Source organism: Sus scrofa, chromosome 18, assembly GCF_054392235.1.
Source record: "Sus scrofa isolate SSC_HxYL_T2T_F1_AM1 chromosome 18, Sscrofa_HxYL_maternal_Yorkshire_Landrace_v2.0, whole genome shotgun sequence".
Taxonomy (NCBI): Eukaryota; Metazoa; Chordata; class Mammalia; order Artiodactyla; family Suidae; genus Sus; species Sus scrofa.
This window is the reverse complement of record NC_139400.1, coordinates 28,268,228-28,291,719: the sequence shown is the minus strand read 5'-3', so window position 1 is coordinate 28,291,719 and position 23,492 is coordinate 28,268,228. Positions and strand designations below refer to the sequence as shown.

Sequence of the window (23,492 nt, the reverse complement as noted above, 5' to 3'; positions counted from 1 at the left end):
ATATTTCTCATAACAAATTATCATTGAAACATTTTTTGTTAATCTAACTGTACTTAAAGATAATGTTTGGAGTTGTGTTTATGAAAATTTGCTGGTTTTTTTTTGGTTTTTTTTTTTTGGTCTTTACTTCCCCTTTCACTTTTTCTCTTACTATATGTTCTGTTTGGCTGTTGCTTTAATACAAAATATACTGGCTTCATTGTTTATGTCTAGTTTAGGTACTACTTATATAGCCAGGACCATATGTTGTCATTCTTAGAAGATAATAGTGGTGAGCCATATGAGAGACTTTTCACTGTCTTTTCAGATAATGGCCTTGTTTTGATTAAAGAAAAGGGAAAAATACTGGCATTAAAGCAATCACTGCTTTGATCTGTTACTCTTTTTTTGCTATTTCTTTGGGCCGCTCCCACGGCATATGGAGGTTCCCAGGCTAGGGGAGGGGTCTAATCGGAGCTGTAGCCCCTGGCCTACGCCAGAGCCACAGCAACTCGGGATCCCAGCCTCGTCTGCAACCTACACCACAGCTCACGGCAACGCCGGATCCTTAATCCACTGAGCAAGGGCAGGGATCGAACCCGTAACCTCATGGTTCCTAGTCGGATTCGTTAACCACTGCCCATGACGGGAACTCCCGATCTGTTACTCTTTATAAAATTTATGTTATTTGTCTGGATTTTCCTACCAGAATCTTTGGTTAGGGCAGGTGAAAATACTGACTTCTAGAGAGTTCCCTGAGGTAGCAGTAAGAATCATGGGTTGACTAGGCATAGGCGTTTTTGGTTGCTGGAATTCTCCTTTTGTGGGTCATGAACTTTTGAGTAGCCTGAGTTTTGAGTTAGCCTCAATTGTTAATGCGTACCACCCAGGCCAGAGCTCCAGATTAGCCACTGGAGAAAGGAGCTGTGGCGGAATTAAAGTAACCTTGGCAACCATTATGATGTAAATGAGCCTTCTTGGGGAGGAAGCTGAGAGTGTGGGCACTTGTTAGGGCATTCCTTTAGAGATTTTACTACTAGAGCTGACTAGCATTTTGTTGTTTAAAAATCCTGGTGTAACTCCTCCTTGGACACCATCCAGTTCTGTGCCCCTCCAGCCTTCTTTCACGTTTCTGAGTTTCATGTTTTTAATATGTATATAAAACAAAATGAATCTCAGATGTGCTTATCTTCATACACATGACCTCTTTTTCCTCTACTAAAGTTTTTCTCACTGCCTTCTGGCACTAACACTGCTGCAGCTCTGCACCAGATCTCTGGTGTACAAAGGAAGCCACTTAGGTTTCCGGAGAAACTGTGGTGTGTGCCTGGCATACCCTGTTGGCCAAGATTTGCTTATGATAGAACCGATGGTGCCATAGCTATGCCTTAAGCAGCCAAATCTTTGGTTTCAAATCTCAGTTTTTTGTTTTAGCATTTAAGCTTTAAGAAATAAAAATTTCTATATGTTTTACAGTTTTAATCCAGGCTTACTCTGGATTTAGAGATTGGATGACTGCGGGAGTGATAAAAGTGAAACCAAAGTATTACCAAATTGGGGTTGAGTTACTAAATTAAGTACTATACTTGTTTACTGCATCCCTACTGAGTCCAGTGGTTTTAATCAAAGAGGTTATGCGTAAAAAGCTTAAGAGTTCTGATTCAGGGTTAACCACTGTCACACAGCTTGGTGCCAAATAGCTTCTGTTAGCTTCAGTTTGCTCTTTGTAAAGGAAGAGTGAAAAAAAAATGATTAGTGTAGGGAAATATTTACAAAAAGAACTGAGATATAACTGTTGGTATGGTCAAGAATATCATCTAAAACAAGAGAGAAATTCTAACTTTCAGAGTAATGTGCCTCAGATATCCTGTGTAGCTTGCTTGCTTCAGTTAGGGTCTTTACGTGTTTTTGCTTTAGTTTCTAAGTTTCCTTCCTTTAGCCTTATCCCTTTGTTAAGTTGTAGTTCACATCAGATACTTCTGTATTAACAACTGTCTTCGTTGGCTTGGCCATCAACAGGTGAGTTGATTTTGAACTTCAAATATTTGAGCATTTGTTGGAGTTCTTATTGTGGCACCGTGGGTTAAGAACTCAAAACCCGACTAATATCCATGAGGATGCTGGTTGGATCCCTGGCCTCTCTCAGTGGGTTAAGGATCTGGCATTGCTGCAAGCTGCTGTGTAGGTCATGGATGTGGCTCAGATCTGTCCTTGCTGTGGTGTAGGATGGCAGTTGTAGTTCCAATTCGACCCCTAGCCTGGGAACTTCCATATGCCATGGGTGCAGCCCTAAAGAGAAAGAAAAAAATTTTTTTGAGCATTTGTTATATGCAAAGTTTGGAACTGTGTGCATAGGGAATAAGCACAAAATGTATAAAGCATAATTCCTGCCATTCAATCTAACAGCCATCAAAAAATTTGGAAACAGCTCTGATACTACTTTTTCTACCTCAGATCTTCTCTTCTCTGTGGAAATCATTCCTGATTCTCTTAGTTCTTCTTCATGTAATATAATTTGCCAGTCCCATTACCACCTCCTGGTTATCCTCTTTTGAATCTATTATATGTGGTTAGTATCACTTGTAAAAGGTCATATTTTAAATTATAATTCTCAGGAAGTTGCCTGACCTGTAGTGATTTTCTTCTCAGTTCAGGTCACTGTACTGTTATTTTATTCACTGAATTTGTGTAAGCTGTTTTTTTCAAGCTGACACTTCATACTGAAGGTTCATTTTAAGCTTAGAGTCAACTAAACTCTCAATCATCAATTAATATTAAAATTGATTTCTTACTAGTAGCATACTTTTTTTCCCCTTGCTTTTTAGGGCTGCACCTGCAGCACATGGAAGTTCCCAAGCTAGGGGTCGAATTGGTGCTACAGCTGCCAGCCTACATCACAGCCAAAGCCACAGCAACACAAGATCTGAGCCGAGTCTGCCACCTACACTGTAGCTCACGGCAACACCAGATCCTTAACCCATTGAGCCAGGCAGGGATGGAACCTGCATCTTCATGGATCCTAGTTGGGTTCGTTAAACGCTGAACCATGAAGAAACTCCCTTACACTTTTCTTTAGATAAGTGCATTTACCTCCTTGCTAAATTTCATTTTGCATTTTTGGCCCATTTTTTCTATCTGTTTAGATGTTTTTGACTTTCGATTATGTCTTTCGTGGTATTATCTTCCCAGGTTTATATCACTAGGAAAATTTATAAGCTACCACTTAATCTTCAGGGTATTAATAAACATTGACTAAAGTAAGCCCAAATATAGAACCCAGTGACAGCATGAGAGCCCACCGTCCAGACTGATATCAAGTCACTGGCTAATAATCTCAGGAAGGTGCAGCCGGTTCCCAGTCACCTAACGTAATCATTTTTTGTTTCAATGAGATGTATTTGACCTGTTCTTTGTTATTTCTCTGGTCTGGCAGTCTAGTAGTTTTAAAATTAGGTTAGAATGATTTTTTTCTTATTAAACCCATTCTGGCTTCTGGTGCTCTCTTTACCTTCTATGTTCTATGTCAACTGACAGGATATTGCTGGGAATCCTTCTCAAACTCTTCCCCCCGCTCTAGTTTTATTGAGCTATAACTGACATATAGCATTGTTCAAGTTTTAGGTGTAGAGCATAATGATTTGACTTACGTATATCATGAAATGATTTCCACAATAAGTTGAGTGAACATCTATTATCTCATATAGATGCAAAATTAAAGATATAGAAAAAAACCTTTTGCTTGTGATGAGAACTCTTAGGATTTATTCTTTTGACAACTTTTCATACATAACGTTCAGCAGCGTTAATTATATTTACCATGCTGTACTTTGCATCCCTAGTACTTATTTATCTTATAACTGGAAGTTTGTAGCTTTTGACTCCATTTATCCAATTGCCCTGCTCCACTCCCTGCCTCTGGTAAGTACAAACTCAATCTCTTCTTCCATGAATTTGCTTGTTTGCTCATTTTTCTGTTTTTGAAATGTAATTAATCCATTGATTTTTGGTACACAACAAATTTGTTATTTGAAATTTGTATTTGATATTTTTATGTATTTCAAAATGATCGCCATGCTAAGTCCAGTTAATGTCTGTCACTTTACAAAGACTTTACATAATTATTGACTTTATTCCCCACACTGTACATTTCATACCTGTGGCTCATTTATTTTGTTACTGAAAGTTTGTATCTCTTAATCTCCCCCACCTATTTCTCTCCTTCCCCCAACTCTAGCCCCTCTGGCCACCATCTCTCTGTTCTCTGTATCTATGACCATTTCTGTTTAGTTATGTTTGTTTGTTTTGTTTTTTATATTCCATATATAAGTGAAATTATATGGTATTTGTCTTTCTCTGTCTTATTTAACTTAGTGCAATAGCCTCTAGGTGCATCTATGTTGTCACAAATGGCAAGATTTCATCCTTTTTTATGGATGAGAAATATTCTACTGTGTGTGTATGTGTGTGTCTATATATCTATATATCCCACATCTTTTTTATCCTTTCATCTATTGATGGACATTTAGGTTGCTCCCATATTTTGGCTGTTGTAAGAAAAGTTGCACTGAACATAGGAGTATATATATCTTTTCAAAATAATGTTTTGTTTTCTTCGGATAAATACCCAGGAATGGAATTGCTGAATGGTATAGTAGTTTTATTTTTTAATTTTTTTATGTTATTTTATTTTTTGTCTTTTCTAGGGCCATACCCACTGCATATGGAGGTTCCCGGGCTAGGAGTCCAATCAGAGCTGTAGCTGCCGGCCTATGCTAGAGTCACAGCAACGCGGGATCCGAGCTGCGTCTGCAACCTATACCACAGCTCACAGCAAGGTTGGATCCTTAATCCACTGAGCAAGGCCAGGGATTGAACCCGAAACCTCATGGTTCCTAGTCGGATTCATTAACCACTGAGCCATGACAGGAACTCTGAGTAGTGTTATTTTTAGTTTTTATTTTTTGTCTTTTTAGGGCCACACCTGCAGCACATGGAGGTTCCCAGGCTAGGGGTCGAATTGGAGTTGTAGCCGCTGGCCTACGCCAGAGCCACAGCAACACCAGGTCCAAGTCGTGTCTGCGACCTGCACCACAGCTCGGGGCAATGCCGGATCCTTAACCCACTGAGCAAGGCCAGGGATTGAACCTGTGTCCTCATGGATGCTAGTCAGATTCGTTTCCGCTGAGTCATGACAGGAACTCCTGTTTTTAATTTTTTGAGGAATATCCATACTGTTTTCCATAGTGGTTGCACCAATTTACATTCCCACCAACTATACATGAGAGTTCCCTTTTCTCTACCTCCTCACTAACACTTATTATTTCTTGTCTTTTTGATGAGAGCCATTCTGACAGGTGTGAGATGGTATCTCACTGTGGTTTTGATTTGCATTTCCCTGATGATTAGTGATGCTGAACATCTTTTCATGTGCCTGTTAGCTATCTTTATGTCTTTGTAAAAATGTCATTGAGATCCTCTGCCCATTTTTAAATTGGGTTGTTTTGATTTTTTTTTAATTAACTTATATGAGTTCTTTATGTATTTTGGATATTAGCCCCTTATCAAATATATCATTTGCGAATATCTTCTTGTATTCAGTATGTGGTCTTTTTGTTTTGTTGACAGTTTCCTTTGCTCTGCAAAATCTTTTTAGTTTGATGTAGTTCTATTTGTTTATTTTTGCTCGTTTCCCTTGCCTGAGGGGTCATACCAAAAAATACTGCTAAAACCAGTGTCAGAGTGTACTGCCTATGTATTCTAGAAGTTGTATGGTTTCAGGTCTTATATTTAAATCTTTAGTCCATTTTGAGGTTATATTTATATATAGTATAAGAAACCTTGTTAAACTCTTATAGTTTCTAAGATCTAGTCTTTTGTTTATCATTTGAAATTGAGAGAATTGAAATAGAATTTTCTTGTTTCTAGTTTTCTAGCTTCTCTTTTTGTTTTTCATGAGGTATCATGGAGATCTCAATGTCTTAGGCTATAACTTATCTGGTCCTAGAGATTTGAACACTAAAAAAGCTACTATATGCTCTTTTATTATCTTTTCTTCTATCCCAGGCTTTGGTTTCCTCTTAAACAAGTGTGTTCTGCTCTTTCCAATCTGGAAGATTATTCTTTTTTTTGGCCTTGTCCATAGTGTAGTTGGAAAGATAAATATAAATTTTTATAGACTAGCAGGATGAAGGCTGCCAGAGGATATTCAAAATCCTGTGGTGGAACTGAGGAAAGAGCAACCAATTGTGCTTAATTGAGGTAGGTTTATATGAGCCTCTACAGAGGAAGTTCTGTTTAAGTGGATTCTTTTTTTTTTTTTTTTTTTGTCTTTTTGCTATTTCTTGGGCTGCTCCCGCGGCATATGGAGGTTCCCAGGCTAGGGGTCGAATCGGAGCTATAGCCGCCAGCCTACGCCAAAGCCACAGCAACGTGGGATCCCAGCCGCGTCTGCAACCTACACCACAGCTCACGGCAACACCGGATCCTTAATCCACTGAGTGAGGCCAGGGATTGAACCGCAGCCTCATGGTTCCTAGTCAGATTCGTTAACCACTTCGCCATGACGGGAACTCCTTAAGTGGATTCTTAAAGGAATTACAGGCATTTGGGGTTGATTGGGCTGGGATAGGAGGAATAACATTCCTTTAATAAAGAGCAGAATGTACCAAAAAATGGAAGTTAAAAACCACATTATCTGTTGAAAGCTCTCTAAACAGGGCAGTATTGTTAGAATATGAAATATAAATGGGAGTCCCAGGAAATGAGGATGGGAGAGGTAAGCAGGACCAAATCAGAAGGTCTTTATAACTCTGCTGGAATTTGGACTCCTGTAGTAAGCACGTTAAGGTCCTTGAAGGGTTTTAAGCAGAGCATGTCATCAAAACCAGGCCAGATGCCTTCCTTATGATATACTATAGAAATCAGCTTAGGCTAGGTTATGTTGTGGTAACAAACAGTTCCCCAATTTTAGTGGGTTATAGTAACAAGAGTTGGCGTTGTTGTTGTTTTTGCTTTTTAGGGCTGTCCCTGCAGCGTATGGAAGGCTAGGGGTCAAATCAGAGCTATAGCTGCTGGCCTAAGCCACAACAAAGTGGGATCTGAGCTGCATCTGCGACCTACACCACAGCTCACAGCATCACCAGATCCATAACCCACTGAGCGAGGCCACGGATCAAACCCGCATCCTCATGGATGCTAGTCAGATTCATTGCTGCTGAGCCACGATGGAAACTCCCAAGAGTTTATTTTTTGCTCATATGGTGTATCTGTCATGGGCTGTGTTCCAGGGCCCGGGCTAGAGATGCTGCTCTTACCTGAGATATTGCCCTTGTGGTGGAGGGAAATGATGAGACTTGGTAGAACCATACCATTTCTGTGAAAGTTTCTGTTTAAAAGTGGGATGTGTCATTTCTTCACATTTAGTTGACTAAAGCAAGTCACATGCCCAAGCCTGATGTCAGCTGGGCAGGAATGTCTAATCCTCCACCAGGGAGAGGCAGTGAATATGTTGAATAAAAATGGAATATATTTACATATATCAAATTTTATTTTTTTACTTTCTGGGATTACCCTGGAGCCATTGGTGGCCATGTTCCCAGTGACTTAAAGTAACCTGAGGGAGTGAAGTTTAATAGTGTGCAGAGAAATAAGAGACCAGGAAATGTCCTGGCAACTTTAGTCTCTGCACTACCTTGTGCTGCCCTGTTTCCTGAAACTTTCCTTTGTATCTCTAAGCTAGTAGGAGAGTGCCATGATTGAATTTGCATTTTAGATTACTTTGGATGCAGTACAGAGAATGGGGAGAATGCATCAGGGTAGAAGCAGGAAGAACAGTTAGTACCTTATGCAAAAAGAATGGTTAGTAATCTGTTTCAGATATGGAAGCACAAACTAGAAGTCTAGAATTGGGTGTGGAAAGATGAATTTTTTTTTAGAGTTATGCCAGATGTAGAATCAGGTCCTGATTATTGTGGGGAGGAGTAAAAGACGGGGAAGAGCGGTATGGCTAGTTAGGACATTTGGGTGGATGGTGATGCCATTCACAACACGGGAGGTAAAACAGGTGGTAAGAGAAGATATCTTAGTTTTAGACATGTTGGATTTGAAGTCTCTGTGGAACATCTAAATGGAGATGACTAGTAGACAAATTGGCTTTGTGGGTATGGAGCCCAGAAGATGTAAAGAGTGTTATTAAAATGATGATTCATGGAATATAAGGATAAGGAACCATGGTTAAGAAGGAAAGGGAATAAAGGAGATGGCCAAAAGATTGAAAATAGAAGGATCAGTGAGCTAAAGTCAATGTGAGGTCATAATAGGAGAATTAAACAAGTAAGCTAAAAGGAGAGCAGAATATACAAATTAGCTATTTTGGAGATGTAATAATTTCTGGTGTTGATAAGATTTGGAGTGTGACCTTGCTACCGGTTGACTGAGGTAAAAAGAAGGAAAATATCATTAGAGATAAGGTAAGGGAACTTCAAGGCCAAGGTCTTTTTTTTTATCTTTTTGCCTTTTTCTAGGGCCGCTCCCATGGCATACGGAGGTGCCCAGGCTAGGGGTCTAATTGGAGCTGTAGCCACCGGCCTACGCCAGAGCCACAGCAACACGGGATCCGAGCCACGTCTGCAACCTACACCACAGCTCACGGCAAAGCCGGATCCTTAACCCACTGAGCAAGGGCAGGGATCGAACCCACAACCTCATGGTTCCTAGTAGGATTCGTTAACCACTGAGCCATGACGGGAACTCCAAGGCCAAGGTCTTAATGGGCCATCTGTGCAGTATTAAAATCACCCAGTGTTGAAGAACTTCTAAGGTGTCTATCTCAGTGTTCAGTTTCTACTTCCTTTATTAACAGAATCCTGGGTAATGTGCACCAGAAAAATCTGTACTACTTAGATTTAACCTCATGTGACACTAACTGCCAATAACAATGTCTTATATGCACATGGGTTTATTTTCTCATAAAATATGCTAGATTTGGTCATATAAAATCATCGTTTCACATCTTTTACAGCATTTATTATATTCTGAGTAAATTATATAAATGATTTATTCATTCTACTCAGCTGTAACCCTCAGAATGTATGTACTGTATTTAATTTATAAAGAACTACAGAAATAAGGATTACAAGATTGGTGTCGTAGCTTCCCAAAGATTAGGGACCCCAAACTTCTGTCATTGTGTTCCATCATTCTTAGTATGTTGTTTCCAACCCTAGGGTCAATTTTTTTTTTTTTTTTTTTTAGTGGCTGCAGCTGCAGCATAGGAAGTTCTGGGCCAGGGGTAGAATCTGAGGCCCAGCATCGACCTACGCTGGAGCTGTGGCAACACTGAATCCTTTAAACCAATGCGCCAGGCTGGGGATTGAACCTGCATCTCCACAGTGAGCAGAGCTGCTGCAGTCCGATTTGTAACTCACTGTGCCATAGCAGGAACTCCTTCTCAGGGACTCTCCTATGGTTTAAGATGACTGCTGGAGCTCAAAGCATTATTTCTAAATTATAGCCAGCAAGAAGGAGGAAGAGAGCAAGGCAAAAGACAAAAAAAAAAAAAAAAAAAAAAAAGACTTTTTCAGAAGCCACATCCAACAACTTCCACTTATACCTATTATTTATCTAGTAAACCTATGTTAATGGTGGAATTTAGTGTGATTAGAGTAAGAGAGGCAGTAACCAGGAGGGGAAGAGATGGTATAGTTGAATGACATGACCTTAAAGGAGTTGCTTTTTATAAGAGAATGAAGGAGTAATATTCTGGCAGAGTATGGCAAGTGCAGAGCTCCTGACGAGCGGTATACCAGGAGATTTTAAGAAATAGCAAGGAGGCCCGTGTGTCTGGAGTAGAGAAAGGGGGGGCGGGGGGCAGTTGTAGAGATGAAACCAGCAGGTAAGGGAGATAGATCATATGGTCTCAATATGTCATATTAAGGATTTTAGGCTTTGGCGTTGCTCTAAGTGAGGTAGGAAACCTTTGGAAGATTTTGAGCAGAGGGGCATGATCTGACCTAAGTTTTAACAAGATCATTCCGGCTGCAAAGTGGAGAATAGACTGAAGGAGGTCAGGGTGATAGCAAGGGGACCAGTTGGGAGGTCATTGCAGTAACCAGATGAGAGATGATGATAGTTTGGACCAGGTGATACTCCTGAAGATGGGAGAAGAGGTTAAGTTCTGCATATATATTGAAGGTAGAGCAAACAGGAAATATGAATGAATTCAATGAGTGGCTAAAAGAAAGAGAGGCATTAAGGATGACTTCAAAGCCGGTGGCAAGAACAACTGTAAGGATGGGAGCAATCGGGAAAAGTTGTCCAAAATGAGGCTAACTGTTTTGGGTTGGAGACTTACTGTAGGTGTAGTTAGTATGTTCCCGTTTCAGTACATTCCTATATCCTTTTCTTCCTTCTCAGTGCACATTTAATTGGCTTTCATAACATTCATTCACTGTTTTGCTCAACAAACAAATGTCTGTTGAGTGATTACAAAGTGTTCTAGCCTTTAATCAGGTTTCTTTGGTTGCAAAAAAAGAAAGGGGTGGGTGGGGGGAGGTGGATATTATAAGGATAATAGGGGTAACTCACAGAATACAAGGAAATGCAAAGGAACCATACCTTGGAAGAGGGCTGAACTAAAAAGTCATCTCAGAGGGATCTAGATAATAGCATAGCTGACAATAGTTTTAGCAGGGTCACCTTATCTGGAAAATCACCCATATCATTGAGTATTTAATAATGGTACTAAATTAGATGCTGTGGTAGGAAGGGTGGGGGAGGAGGCAACCAAAGCTGAATAAAATATATACATTTAGAGGGTGAAAATAGAGTAGAATTAATAAATCATGTAATACTCAAATTAGAATGTAATAAATACCATTAATGCTATAAAAGATATGAAACTCAGATGATTTTATTTTACATTAACAAAAATAGCTTGGAGTTCCCATAGTGGCTTAGCAGTAACGAACCCGACTAGTATCCATGAGGACATGGGTTTGATCCCTGACCCTGCTTGGTGGGTTAAGGATCTGTCATTGCTGTGAGCTGTGGTGTAGGCCAGCAGCTGCAACTCCAATTCAGCCCCTAGCCTGGAAACTTCCATATGCTGCAGGTGTGGCCCTGAAAAGCAAAAAATGTATATATATCTATATATATATATATACACACATATATAGCTTAATTTTAATTTTAGATATAAATAGATTTTAAAGGAAAGGTAAGCAAGAGACAATGTTGAAGAGAAACTTTTTTGTTTACTATGCAGCATGAATATATTAAGTTGTGAAGACATAGAAAAATATGGTACACCCATACATGTAATAATATTCAGCCATCAGAAATTATGTTGCACGAGTATATTTAATGAGAAAGGGAAACGATCATTATTATTATTATTTTTTTTGGTCTTTTTGCCATTTCTTGGGCCACTCCCTCGGTATATGGAGGTTCCCAGGCTAGGGGTAGAATCAGAGCTGTAGCCACTGGCCTATGCCAGAGCCACAGCAACGCGGGATCCAAGCCGCGTCTGCGACCTACACCACAGCTCATGGCAACACTGGATCCTTAACCCACTGAGCAAGGGCAGGGTTCGAACCCACAACCTCATGGTTCCTAGTTCGTTAACCACTGAGCCACGGGAACTCCAAGAAATGATCATTATGTTTTGAGTGAAAATAAAAAAAAGTAACATGAACAGAAGATATCAGTTTAATTTAAAGTATCAGTTTAGTTTGAAGGGAGGGAAGGAAGGAGGGGGCGTGGGAGAGAGATGCGTGTGTGTGCATGCAGGAAGCAAGCCGTCCGGTTTATTGAGATCATGGTAGCCTTATTAGATTTGAACTATAGTGTGGATAATACATTGGCGATGGGGGTGAAGCTAGTATTGAAGGCAAAGAGAATAATCAGGCTGTTTTGGTGACCTAAGTAAGAGAGGGTGGGGCCTGACCTAAGAAAATAGAGAAGAGGAGCTATAGTAAGAGAAATATTAAGATAGAATTCATGGAATTTGGTGACATTTGTGTGTTTAGGTAGATGCTCTGTGTTATGAGAGGAAGATGAGTTTTTTGTCATTTATGATTGGATGAATGGTAGTACCACCTAGTTATTTCACAGTCCTTATAACGTGGGAAAAAAAGCACTGAAGGCATCACATTATCTATTTTAAGAAAAAATTGATGGGGAACATCTAGAGAGAGTGAAAGTGAGAAATAATTTCTTTTGAAGACTTTTAGACAGACTTGCTATTTCATTCTACTCTCCTTTTACTCTAAGTTCTAATTTAAATTAGTAATTTCCAAGTCCGAATTTTGGCAGTTGTGAGGTGATTTTTAAATCCTTATGCTGTCTTGAGGATAGTGTTTTTATCGGCTAGACCCTAAAGAAATTCACCTTGGTAGAGTATCGTGGTATGACCAGGTGGAAATGATCTATATGTATTAAAAAGCTGTAACTTTCAAAGGAGGCATTAGAGAGTTGGGGCAGGGTTTATGCTTCTTTGGAGACAGCATTAATGATGGACTTCACTGTTTTATTTGTTTAAACAAACAAATAAATAAGATCTTGAACATTGCTTGGTAAGCTAAATTTCTCTTTTGGTAGAATGTTCTAACTTTTTGAAAATACAAAGACCTTTTTTTGGAGTTCCCTTGTGGCTAAGCGGGTTAAGTCACTGCTGTGGCTCTGGTTATAGCTATGGCACAGGTTCGCTCCCTGGCCTAGGAACTTTTGTGTGCTGTGGGCACCGCCAAAAAACAAAATAAAACAAAACCTCTATGAAAATAAATAGACTGGTTTTTTTTTTTTCTTTTTTTGTCTTTTGTCTTTTTGGGGCTGCATCCATAGCATATGGAGGTTCCCAGGCTAGGGGTCTAATTGGAGTTGTTGCTGCTGGCCTACGCCAGATCCAAGCCACGAATGTGACCTACACCACAGCTCATGGCAATGCCAGATCCTTAACCCACTGAGCAAGGCCAGGGATCGAACCTGAGTCCTCATGGATGCTAGTCAGATTTGTTTCCACTGAGCCACAATGGGAACTCCAGACCTCTTTTTTAAAATAGCTTTATTGAGGTAAAATTCCATACTGTAAAGTTCCCTCATTTAAGGTGTATAATTCAGTGGTTTTTGTATGTTTACAGAGTTGTATAGCCATCACCATAATCTAGTTTTAAAACATTTTCTGTTTCCTCCAAAGGAACTTTGCAGTAGTCATTCCCTGCTTATCCCACTCCACCCCCACCCCCATGCCATCTCCAGGCAACCACTTATCTATTTTCTGTCTCTATATATTTACTAGTTCTGGACATTCTTTTTTTTTTTTTTTTTTTGTCTTTTTGCTATTTCTTGGGCTGCTCCCGCTGCATATGGAGGTTCCTAGGCTAGGGGTCGAATCAGAGCCATAGCCACCGGCCTACGCCCGAGCCACAGCAACGCGGGATCTGAGCCGTGTCTGCAACCTACACCACGGCTCATGGCAACGCCGGATCCTTAACCCACTGAGCAAGGCCAGGGATTGAACCCACAACCTCATGGTTACTAGTTGGGTTCGTTAACCACTGAGCCACGAAGGGAACTCCCTAGAGGTAACTTTAAAGTTTACAATGTTTATAGCTCTCTCTTATGTGATGAATTTGCTTGATTCTTAATTTATATTTGTACCCTATCATTAAATACAATGCTTTGTACATAGCATATGTCAAACAAGTAATTTGTGGTATTACATGGATTTTTAGACATTAAAAGATATTCTTTATTGATGTTGTCCTAGTGTCTGGATTTCATTTACTGTTTCTTATTTCCATTTTCTCCCCTAACTACTCACTTACTAGCTGAATAGTGTTTTCACTTACACTACTGATGAAAGTTTTTTACTCAGGCTGTCTTTATTCCTGCGGATGTAATTATATAGTACTTGGTAGGGGAGAAGTCAAAGTTTATTGAAAAGAAGATGAAGCCCATTAGGAGACTTTTAGGTATATCTTAATACTTTATTTTTCAGTTCCCTAAGACCCTTCCTCATTGTATCCAAGTCACCCTGATTGAAGGATTCTGCCTTCTAGATGTGCTGTCAGTTGTGCTTAGGACTCCTTTGGTATAGTGTCCTCTTCCATTAACCACTGGAGCACAAAGAGATGCAGATACGATAGCAAAGTATATGCATTCCTTTAATTAGGCTCTTCTTAGTGCAGGTAACCTTGGATCTGTGAGTGCTCTGTCCTGTCTGTGATAAAAGGCAGAAGTTTTTTCTTTTTTTCCTCTTTTTGAGTTTTGCTTCCTATGGTCTTTGTTTGTTTTCCTGTCATATGCTTTACATTTAACGAGAGGCAAAAGGGCACTAAAAATTCCTAGTCAAATGACAGATAAACTATAATAAATGTTATTTTAAGTCCAATAGCTGAGCTCGTGGGAAAAAAAAAGGAAGGAAAATTCTCAGGTGCAGAAAATGAAGAGGGTATTTAAAACCGAAGTGGTAGGTATGTGAGCTAAAGCTATGGCTGCCCTAGATAACCAAGAGGTTTCCATTTTAACAGCCATACAGTAACAAGAGACTTTCCTGCCTCCCTCCATAAAGCTAGTTCCTCAAAAGTTTGCCATAGCACTGAAAATTTGATGTGGAAAAACATCTCTTTGGTGATGTAGATATCAAGGAAGTTTGTCCATACTGTGAACTTTAGGTAAAAAAGTTTTTTCTTGAGTTTGCGTCATGGCACAGCAGAAATGAATCTGACTAGGAACCATGAGGTTGCGGGTTCGATCCCTGGCCTTGCTCAGTGGGTTAGGGATCTGGCATTGTTCTGGCTGTGGTGTAGGCCGGCGGCTATGGTTCCCATTAAACCCCTGGCCTGGGAGCCTCCATATACCACAAGTGTGGCCCTAAAAAGCCAAAACAAAACAAAACAGAACAAAAAAACCCAGTTCTGAGAATTTGTTTCCATGGACTTGTCCTGCTGTAACTTTGGTTTCTCTGCAGCTCAGGGAAAGCTGAGAAATTAACATATAAATAGTCCTGAATTAGTGATAGCCCCATGGCATCTGGATGAAGCAAATGCAAAACTTCCCTATAGGAATATCCTCATGGGATTCTCACAGCTAAAGGTGTTCTAAAGATTTTTTTATTTGGACAACGGATGTGTGGTGGCCTTGGAAAGTGCTTTCTCGAATAATATCTCGTCACCATTGATATATTGTTAGAGTTTTTGAAGACTGGAACTTTTAAGAACATAGTCATTGAACTTTAAAATTCAAAGGACAATATCAATGGTAGAATGGATAAATTGTGGTGTATTCATGCAATGGAATACTCTAAAGCCATGGAAATGAATAAATTGCTGGTATACCCAAGATCAGGGTCGAGTGATGATAATGCTGGATGAAGGAAGCCAGCAAAAGAGTACATACTACATGGTTTCATACACATGAAGCTTAAAAACTCTAACATATGGTGTTAAAAGTCATGATAGTAATCTTTGAGGAAAAGAGAAGGGATCGTGATTAGGGAGGGGGGATGGGGGACGTTTCCAGGGTGCTGGTAACATTGCATTTCCTGACCTTGGTGGTAGTTACATGGTTGTTGTCACTAAGTGATAATTTATTGAGTTTATGATTTGTATACTTGTTCAATCTCATAGAAAACAGGAATCAAAAATGTGGTAAATATCATAAAAAAGATGGGATAAATAAAAAACAGTAAAAGATGGTAGAAATAAATCCACACGCATCAATAACCATGGTAAAGTAAATGAATTACACTCACCAGTTAAAAGACAGAGTCACTGTTACAGCATGCTTCCAAGATGGCTGACATGTATGCCATCCTCCTACCTACCGGTGGAGTTTATTTTCTCCTTTCATCTTGAATCTGGCCTGGCTTTAGTGACTTGTTTGACATAGAATGTACCCAGAATTAACATTCTAGAACTTTCAGGGCTAGGTCATGAGAAGTTTTGCAGCTTCTGGAATCTCTTGTGGTACAGCAGGTTAGGGATCTGGCATTGGTCACTGCTGTGGAATTGGTTCAACCCCTGGCCCTAGAATTTCTGCATGCTGTGGGCGTGGCCAAGAAAAACAAATAAAGTAAGAATTATTGTTTAAAAGAAGAAGAAGTTTTGCAACTTCCATCTAGCCTTTTTGTACATTCTTTTTTGGAATGTTCTCTCATGGAACACTCAATCTGGGGACCTAGCTGTCATGCTGTAAGAAGCTCATGCCAGATGGAGAGGCCCAGCTGAGCTCCCAGCCAACAGCCAGCATCAACTGCCAGTCATATAAGTGAGTGAAGCAATCATCTTGGACATGCCAGTCACAGTAGACATCACATGGAGAAAAAGCCAGGCATATGGACCCAGTTTAGTCATCTTCAGCCATTAGAGCCACACTACCCAAGGCCCCAGGTGTCATGGAACAGAACCAAACCATTCCTATTATACCCTGTGTGAATTCCTGACCCTCAGGATTATGAACATAATAAAATGGTTGTCATTTTATGCCAGTAAGCTTTGGAGTAGTTTGTAGTAATAGATAATCTGAACAGAATTTGTTTCCTGGAAATGAGGTACTGCTGTAACCCAAAATATGCATTGGCTTTGGGAGTTGGTAGTGGGTAGAAGCTGGAGGGACCCTGGGGAGACTTGTTAGTAAAGGCTTGAAACACAGAAAAGTATTACTGGAGGCTGGATAAAAGGCAGCCTTTATTACCTGGTCATAGTGGTTCAAGGTTTATTAATAACATTGTCATGTGTGGTAACACAGAAGATAGAGTTTTCTGGGCAGGATGTTGAAAAGTATTATCTAGCTTCTTCTAATTGCCTAAGGTGCAAATACAAACATGAATGAGCTAAAAAATGAGCTATTCAGTTTTAAAGCAGAACTTAGAGGGGAAATATTTTTAACCCACGATTTGTTATGTTGGGAAATAAAACTTTTTATCATCCCCAGTTGCTCCAGATAGCCAGTGACTTCTAAAGAAATGGCTTCAGGACAAAGATTAAATTCAACATGCTAGAGTTCCCTTTGTGACTCAGCAGGTTAAGAACCTGACATAATCTCCCTGAGGATGGGGGTTTGATCCCTGGCCTAGCTTAGTGGGTTAAGGATCCAGTGTTGCCGTGGTTGTGGCGAAGGCCTCAGCTGCAGATCCAATTAGATCCTTAGCCTAGGAACTTGCATATGCCGCAGGTGCAGCCTTATCCAAAAAAAAAAAAAAAAAAAAAAAAAAAAAAGTCAACATGCTGCCAATAAAAACATGGCCTCAATGTAAATATCTCAAGGATGCAACTATAAATCCACTGTTAAGACTTTGGAAAGATTGAATGTAGTGCCTCATAGAACCTTTAGCTAGATAACAAGATATCTAAAGATCTTGAGGGAACATCTCCTAGATCTTCTTAGTTAAACAAGAAGGCTTCTAAGGATTTTAAGGGTGTTTTCTTACAGTAGCCTTGCACAGGAATTAAAATAGAGAAGGTGGGTATGGCTCTGTCTACTGGAGTGAACCCCCTGTAAGATTCATAGGAAATCTGCAGGATTTTGAATAAACTATACCAATTCAGCATGGATTCAAAGGAACAGAGACAATAAAGCATAAAAATAGGCTTTTGGGGGTTCTCATGTGTGGCTCAGTGGGTTATGAACCGGACTAGTATCCATAAGGATACAGGTTCAATCCCTGGCCTCACTTAGTGGGTTAAGGATCTGGAATTGCCACAAGCTGCGGCATAAATTGCAGATGTGGCTTGGATCCCATGTTGCTGTGGCTGTGGTACAGGCCAGCAGCTGCAGCTCCAATTTAACCCCTTGCCCAGGAACTTCATATACTACAGGTACCGCCCTAAAAAGGAAAAAAAAGAATAAAAAAATAGGCTTCTGGACTTCTCAACCATCTACAGGTAGGAAGCAGGCTGAGAAGGCTACTTCATTGCAAATATCAACCATTTTTTATGTAAAAGGAAGGGTGACTCAGGGTGGATCCAAGAGTTTGGAAGAATCACTTTCAGAGAGTAGAACTGAGCTGTGACCAAGAAACTGCTGATATGTGTCTGATTAAATCTCAGTATTGCTGTGGAAAAATAACTGCTATGTATCTCCTCTTCCTTGCCCCTTTTCTTTGTATTTTAAATGGAGTGTCTATTGTGGTTATCCTGAGTCAGTCTCACTATTGTACGTTTTTATATTGGGTGTGTGGGAGCAGATAATTTATCTCTTTATTCAGATCAAGAGGAATTATACTCCAGTAGCTGTACCTGAGGAACTGCATCTGAGGAACCTCAATCACACCTGGACCTGAATTAGATATCAAGATTCTGGACATCAAGCTGATGCCATAATGAGATGAGACTTTTGAAGGTCTTAGGAGAGGGTGAGTGTATTTTGCATGTGAAGGGACTTTTTGGGGCCAGAGGGTGGTTTGTGGTAGCTTTGTCTCCAAAGTGGCCATTGTCAATGTCTTCCCTTCTTGCCATTCAGAGATGGAGTCTATTCTTCTCCTCCGCTTGAATCTGTGCTGGCTTTAGTGGCTTGCTTGACCAGTTGAATGAGACTTCTGAGGCTAGGTCGTAAGAAGCCTTGTAGCTTCTGCTTATGTCTCTTGGAATCCTTGCTCTCAGAATCCAGGCATCATACTGTGAGAAACCCAGTCCAAATGGAGAGGACACGTGTAGACGTTGGTTGATAGCCTCAGTGAGCTACTAGCAGAAATCTAGCGTCAACTGTCAGCCATTTGAGTGTGTGAAGGAGCCATGTTGGACAGTCCAGCCTTAGTAAATATTACTGGAGAGAAGAACTGAGGTCTTAAACAGATAGCTCCTCTTGAGACATCTCAGCCACCTTCATCCATGTGTCATCCATCCCATCTGAGGTCCCAGACATTGTGAATCAGAGACATGCTGTCTCTGCTGTGCCCTACTAGAATTTCTAGCCCACAGAATCATGAGAATAATAAATGGTCATTGTTTACCACTGTTTGGGGGTAGTTTTTTATGCAGTAATAGATAACTGAAACATTGTCAGATTGAATAGAAAATAATCCAGCTCTATGCAGTTTGTAAGAGACAAACCTAATGAAACATAAGGAATCAGGGATTGAAAGTAAAGGTATGAAAGATATTCTAAGAGAAAGCTGGCCTACAGGTAATAGTAGGCAAAACTAACTTGAAGGGAAACATTATTATTAGAGTTTAAAATCATCACAAAAAGTTGTAAAAGGAAGCTATAATAATGCCAAATCCTTATGCATTCAATAGTAGGGCCTCAAAATATATAGACAGAATACAGGAAGAAAATACATAAATACAGTTATAAGAAAAAGATAAATCTGTTTGTTTTTGTTTTTATGGTGGCCAAACAGATAAAAAATTTGAGAAGAGTTGAAGAAACAGCCAACAAGCTTGATTTGGTGGGCTTGTACAGAGTCCTGCACTTAATATATGAGAATATACTCTCTTTTTAAGTAGTTTTTAAAAAAATTGAATGCATACCAAATTCATAAAGTAGATCTCAACAAAACTAGTGAATGGTACTATGCAGACTATGTCCTCTTACTTCAGTTAAGATTGAAATTTAACTAAAAAATGATCAAAATTATTTATTTGGAAATTAAAAAGCATGCTCTCAGTAAATCAAAGGTCAAAGAAGAAGTAATAATAGAAATTAGAGAAATGTTAAAATACACCCATCATGGCACAGTGGAAACTAATCCGATTAGGAACCATGAGGTTGCAGGTTCAATCCCTGGCCTCGCTCAGTGGGTTAAGGACCCAGTGTTGCCATGAGCTGTGGTGTAGGTTCCAGATGTGGCTCGGATCTGGCCTTGCTGTGGCTGTGGTGTAGGCTGGCAGCTGTAGCTCCAATTGGACCCCTAGCCTGGGAACCTCCATATGCCACAAGTGTGGCCCTAAAAAGCAAAAAAAAAAAAGAAGGAAAAAAGAAAAAAAGAAAAGAAATTAGAAATAAAAGTAACTTAGCAAAACTGACTCAAGAAGAGCTGGAAACCTGAGTAGACCTTTGATCATTAAAGTTATTGAATTATAAATAAAAATCTACCCCATAGAAAAGAGGCACAGAAGTTCCCCTGGTGGTGCAGCAAGTTAAGGATTCAGCATTGTTATTGCTGGGGCTTGGTTTGCTGCTCTGGTGCAGGTTTGATCCCTGGTCCAGGAACTTCCACATACTGCAGGCAAGGCAAAAAGTTTGACACAGGCATTCAACTGTGAAACTGTCATCACAATTAAGATAAGGAATATATCTATCACCTCTGAAGTCTTTTGTCCCTTCCCCCCACCTAACCTCACCCCTAGGCAATCACTGATCTACTTTATATAACAATAGATGAGTTTGCATTTTCTAGAATTTTATGTAAGTATAATCATTCAGTATGTACTCTTTTTTTAAGAGGGAAGGGATATTATGTTTCACTCACTTAGCGTCATCATTTTGAGATTCATTCAAATTGTTATCAGTCAACAACTCATTCCTTTTCATTGCTTAGTAGTATTCCATTGTATGGCTAGTCCGCATTTTGTTTTTCATCTGTTGACAGACATTTGGGTTAGTTCCAGCTTGGGGCTATTATAAATATTGCTGTTCTTAACATTTGTGTGGAAGTGTTTGTAGACATATGCTTTCATTCCTCTTCTTTAAAAATCTAGGAATATAATAGTTTCATCATCTAAGTTTATGTTTAAGAAACTACCAAACTGTTTTCCCAAGTGGTTTGCCATTTTACATTCTCACCAGTGATATAGGAAATTTTGAGTACCTCTACATCTTTATCAATTTTTGGTATCAGAAGTCTTTATTTTTAGCCATTCTAACAATTGTATTTGGCATGTAATTGAGGAGTTCCCATCATGGCGCAGCAGAAATGAATCTGTCTAGGAACCATGAGATTGTGGGTTCAATCTCTGGCTTTGCTTAGTGAGTTAAGGGTCCGGCGTTTCTGTGAGCTGTGGTGTAGGTCTCAGACATGGCTCGGATCTAGCATTTCTCTGGCTGTGGTATAGGCTGGTGGCTACAGCTCCGATGAGACCCCTAGCCTGGGAACCTCCATATGCTGAGGGTATGGCCCTAAAAAGCAAAAAAAAAACAAAACCAAAAAACATATAGTTGAGATTTGCTTTATTAATGCATTTGATAATCTCTTTTTTACTCAATTTGTTTGAACCTCTTATATTTAAAGTGATTTTTGTTATGGTTAAGGTTTAACTCTACCATCTTGCTGTTTGTTTTCTATTTGTCTCATCTGTTCTAGTTCCATTTTTTTCTTTCTGTCTTATTTAGGTTTAATTGGTTAATTTTTATCATTTTATTCTTTTGTTGGCAGCTTTTGGTTTAGTTTTGTTTTTATGATTGCTTTAAATCTGGTTTGTAGTATACATCTTCAGCATATCACAGTTTGCCTTTAAACAGTGTTATACCACTTCACCTACAGCATAAAAAGTTTACAGTAAGCTTAAAAAAAGTTTACTATAGTATTAGACAATAGAAGAATTACTCTTTCTTCCCTCTCAGCCTTTATGCTATTTTTGTCATTTATTTTCTCCTTTTATTACTAACCCGGCCATCTTGTTTTTACTTTTGTATCAACAATAAACTATCTTAGAAAAAGATTTAAATAATAAGAAAAAAATCTTATAAGTACCCATATAGTTACTCTTTCTGATACTCTTCATTTCTTTGTGCAGATTCAGATTTTCATCTGGTACAATCCTACTTAAAGGTGTATTTTAACATTTCTTCTGATGTTGGCATAATGGTAATGAATTCTTTTGCGTAACAGAAAATGTTTTTATTTCACCTTTTTTTTTGTTTTTTGTTTTTTGTGTGTGGTTTTTTTCTTTTTTTTTTTGCCGTTTCTAGGGCTGCTCCCCTGGCATATGGAGGTTCCCAGGCTAGGGGTCTAATCGGAGCTGTAGCCGCCGGCCTACACCACAGCCACAGCAACATGGGATCCGAGCTGTGTCTGCGACCTACACCACAGCTCACGGCAACGCCGGACCCTCCACCCACTGAGCAAGGCCAGGGATCGAACCTGCAGCCTCATGGTTCCTAGTCGGATTCATTAACCACTGAGCCACAACAGGAACTCCTCACCTTTATTTTTGAAAGAAATTTTTTGCTGTGTATAGAATTCTAGGTTGACAGGTTTTTTTTTTTTTTTTTTTTTAATTCCTTTAAAGCTGTTGCTTCACTGTTGGTTTTTATTATTTCTGATGAGAATCTGCTCCTATCCTTATATTTGTTCCTCTCTATATAATCTACATATAATGTCTTTTTTTTTCTGCCTGCTTTTTTTAAAAAAATATAATGATTTTTATTTTTTTTCATTGTAGCTGGTTTACAGTGTTCTGTCAGTTTTCTACTCTACCACATGGTGACCCAGTTACACATACTGGCTGCTTAAGACTGGCTTTTTACCAGTGATTTATATGATTTGATTATTATGTTATTGATGTAGTTTTCCCAGTGTTCTTGTTCTTGAGGTTTATTGAGCATCTTGGACCTATGAGTATATTGTTTTTATCAAATTTGGAAAAATTGGTGATTATTTTTCAAATATTTTTTTTTGTCCTTCTTCCCTCTCCTTCAAGAAATTAAAATTACATATATATTAGGCTGCTTAAAGGACTCCCACACTCACTGATGGTATTTTTTCCCCTTTTTTCTTCTCTAGTACATTTTGGAGAGTTTCTTTTGTTGTATCTTTAGTTCATTAATTTCTTATTATTTTTTTTAATCTGCTGTTAATCCTATCCATTGAGTTTTTCATCTCAGAGACTGTATATATTATCTACAGAAGTTCGACTTAGCCCTTTTAAAAAAAAAAATATATATATATATATATATATATATATATATATCTCCCCCATATTTATACATAGTTTTTTGAATATAGAATGCAGGTATAATAACTGTTTTAATGCTTCTGTTTGCTGATTCTAACATTTGTGTCAATTCTCTCTTGGTTTCAGCTGATCATTTTTTTCTCCTTTTATGGCTCGTATCTTCCTGATTCTTTACATGCTGGTAAACTTGCTTGGATTCCAGATGTTGTGAATTTTACCTTGTTGGGTACTGAATCTTGTTGTTTGTTACATGTCAGTTAATTTATTGATGTAGTTGGACTCTTTCTGGTCTTGCTCTTAAGATTTGTTAGGTGGAGCCAGAGCAGTTTTCCGTCTTTGGTAATTATTCTTCAACACTCTTCTGAATACTCTACCCAGGGCCCTTAAATTATGAGGTTTTCCATTATGATTGGTAGGAACAGGCATTATTCCTTTTGTGTTTAAGAGCCAGTTAGTGTTCTCTCTAATCCTTTGAATGGTTCCTTACATGTGGTCACTTACTGATCAGTACTCTGTGAAGTACTTGAAGGTATACTGAACATGTATCTCTCCAGAGTGTTGTCACTGTACAGCCCTCTTTTCTCCAGCACTCTGTGTTGCTGCAGTTTCAGCTTCATCTCAATTAAGTGAGTCTGGATTCTTCTTCCCTGACCTATGCCCTGGAAATAGTCTCAAGGT

The 23,492-nt window shown here is 39.2% G+C and overlaps 1 protein-coding gene across 8 annotated transcripts in view; it reads left to right on the top strand.

The window, feature by feature from the left end:
* Positions 1–23,492, top strand: part of AHCYL2 (adenosylhomocysteinase like 2) — a 172,082-nt gene that overhangs the window by 24,287 nt on the left and 124,303 nt on the right. For 4 of the 8 annotated variants that reach the window (XM_085005482.1, XM_085005483.1, XM_085005480.1 and 1 more), the window contains exon 1: positions 18,185–18,331. The exons of the other annotated variants lie outside the window; for them this stretch is intronic. The gene's annotated coding sequence lies outside the window, so the exon portion shown is untranslated. Of the gene's footprint in view, positions 1–18,184; positions 18,332–23,492 lie in introns of those variants that run through there. 8 annotated transcript variants of the gene reach the window in all.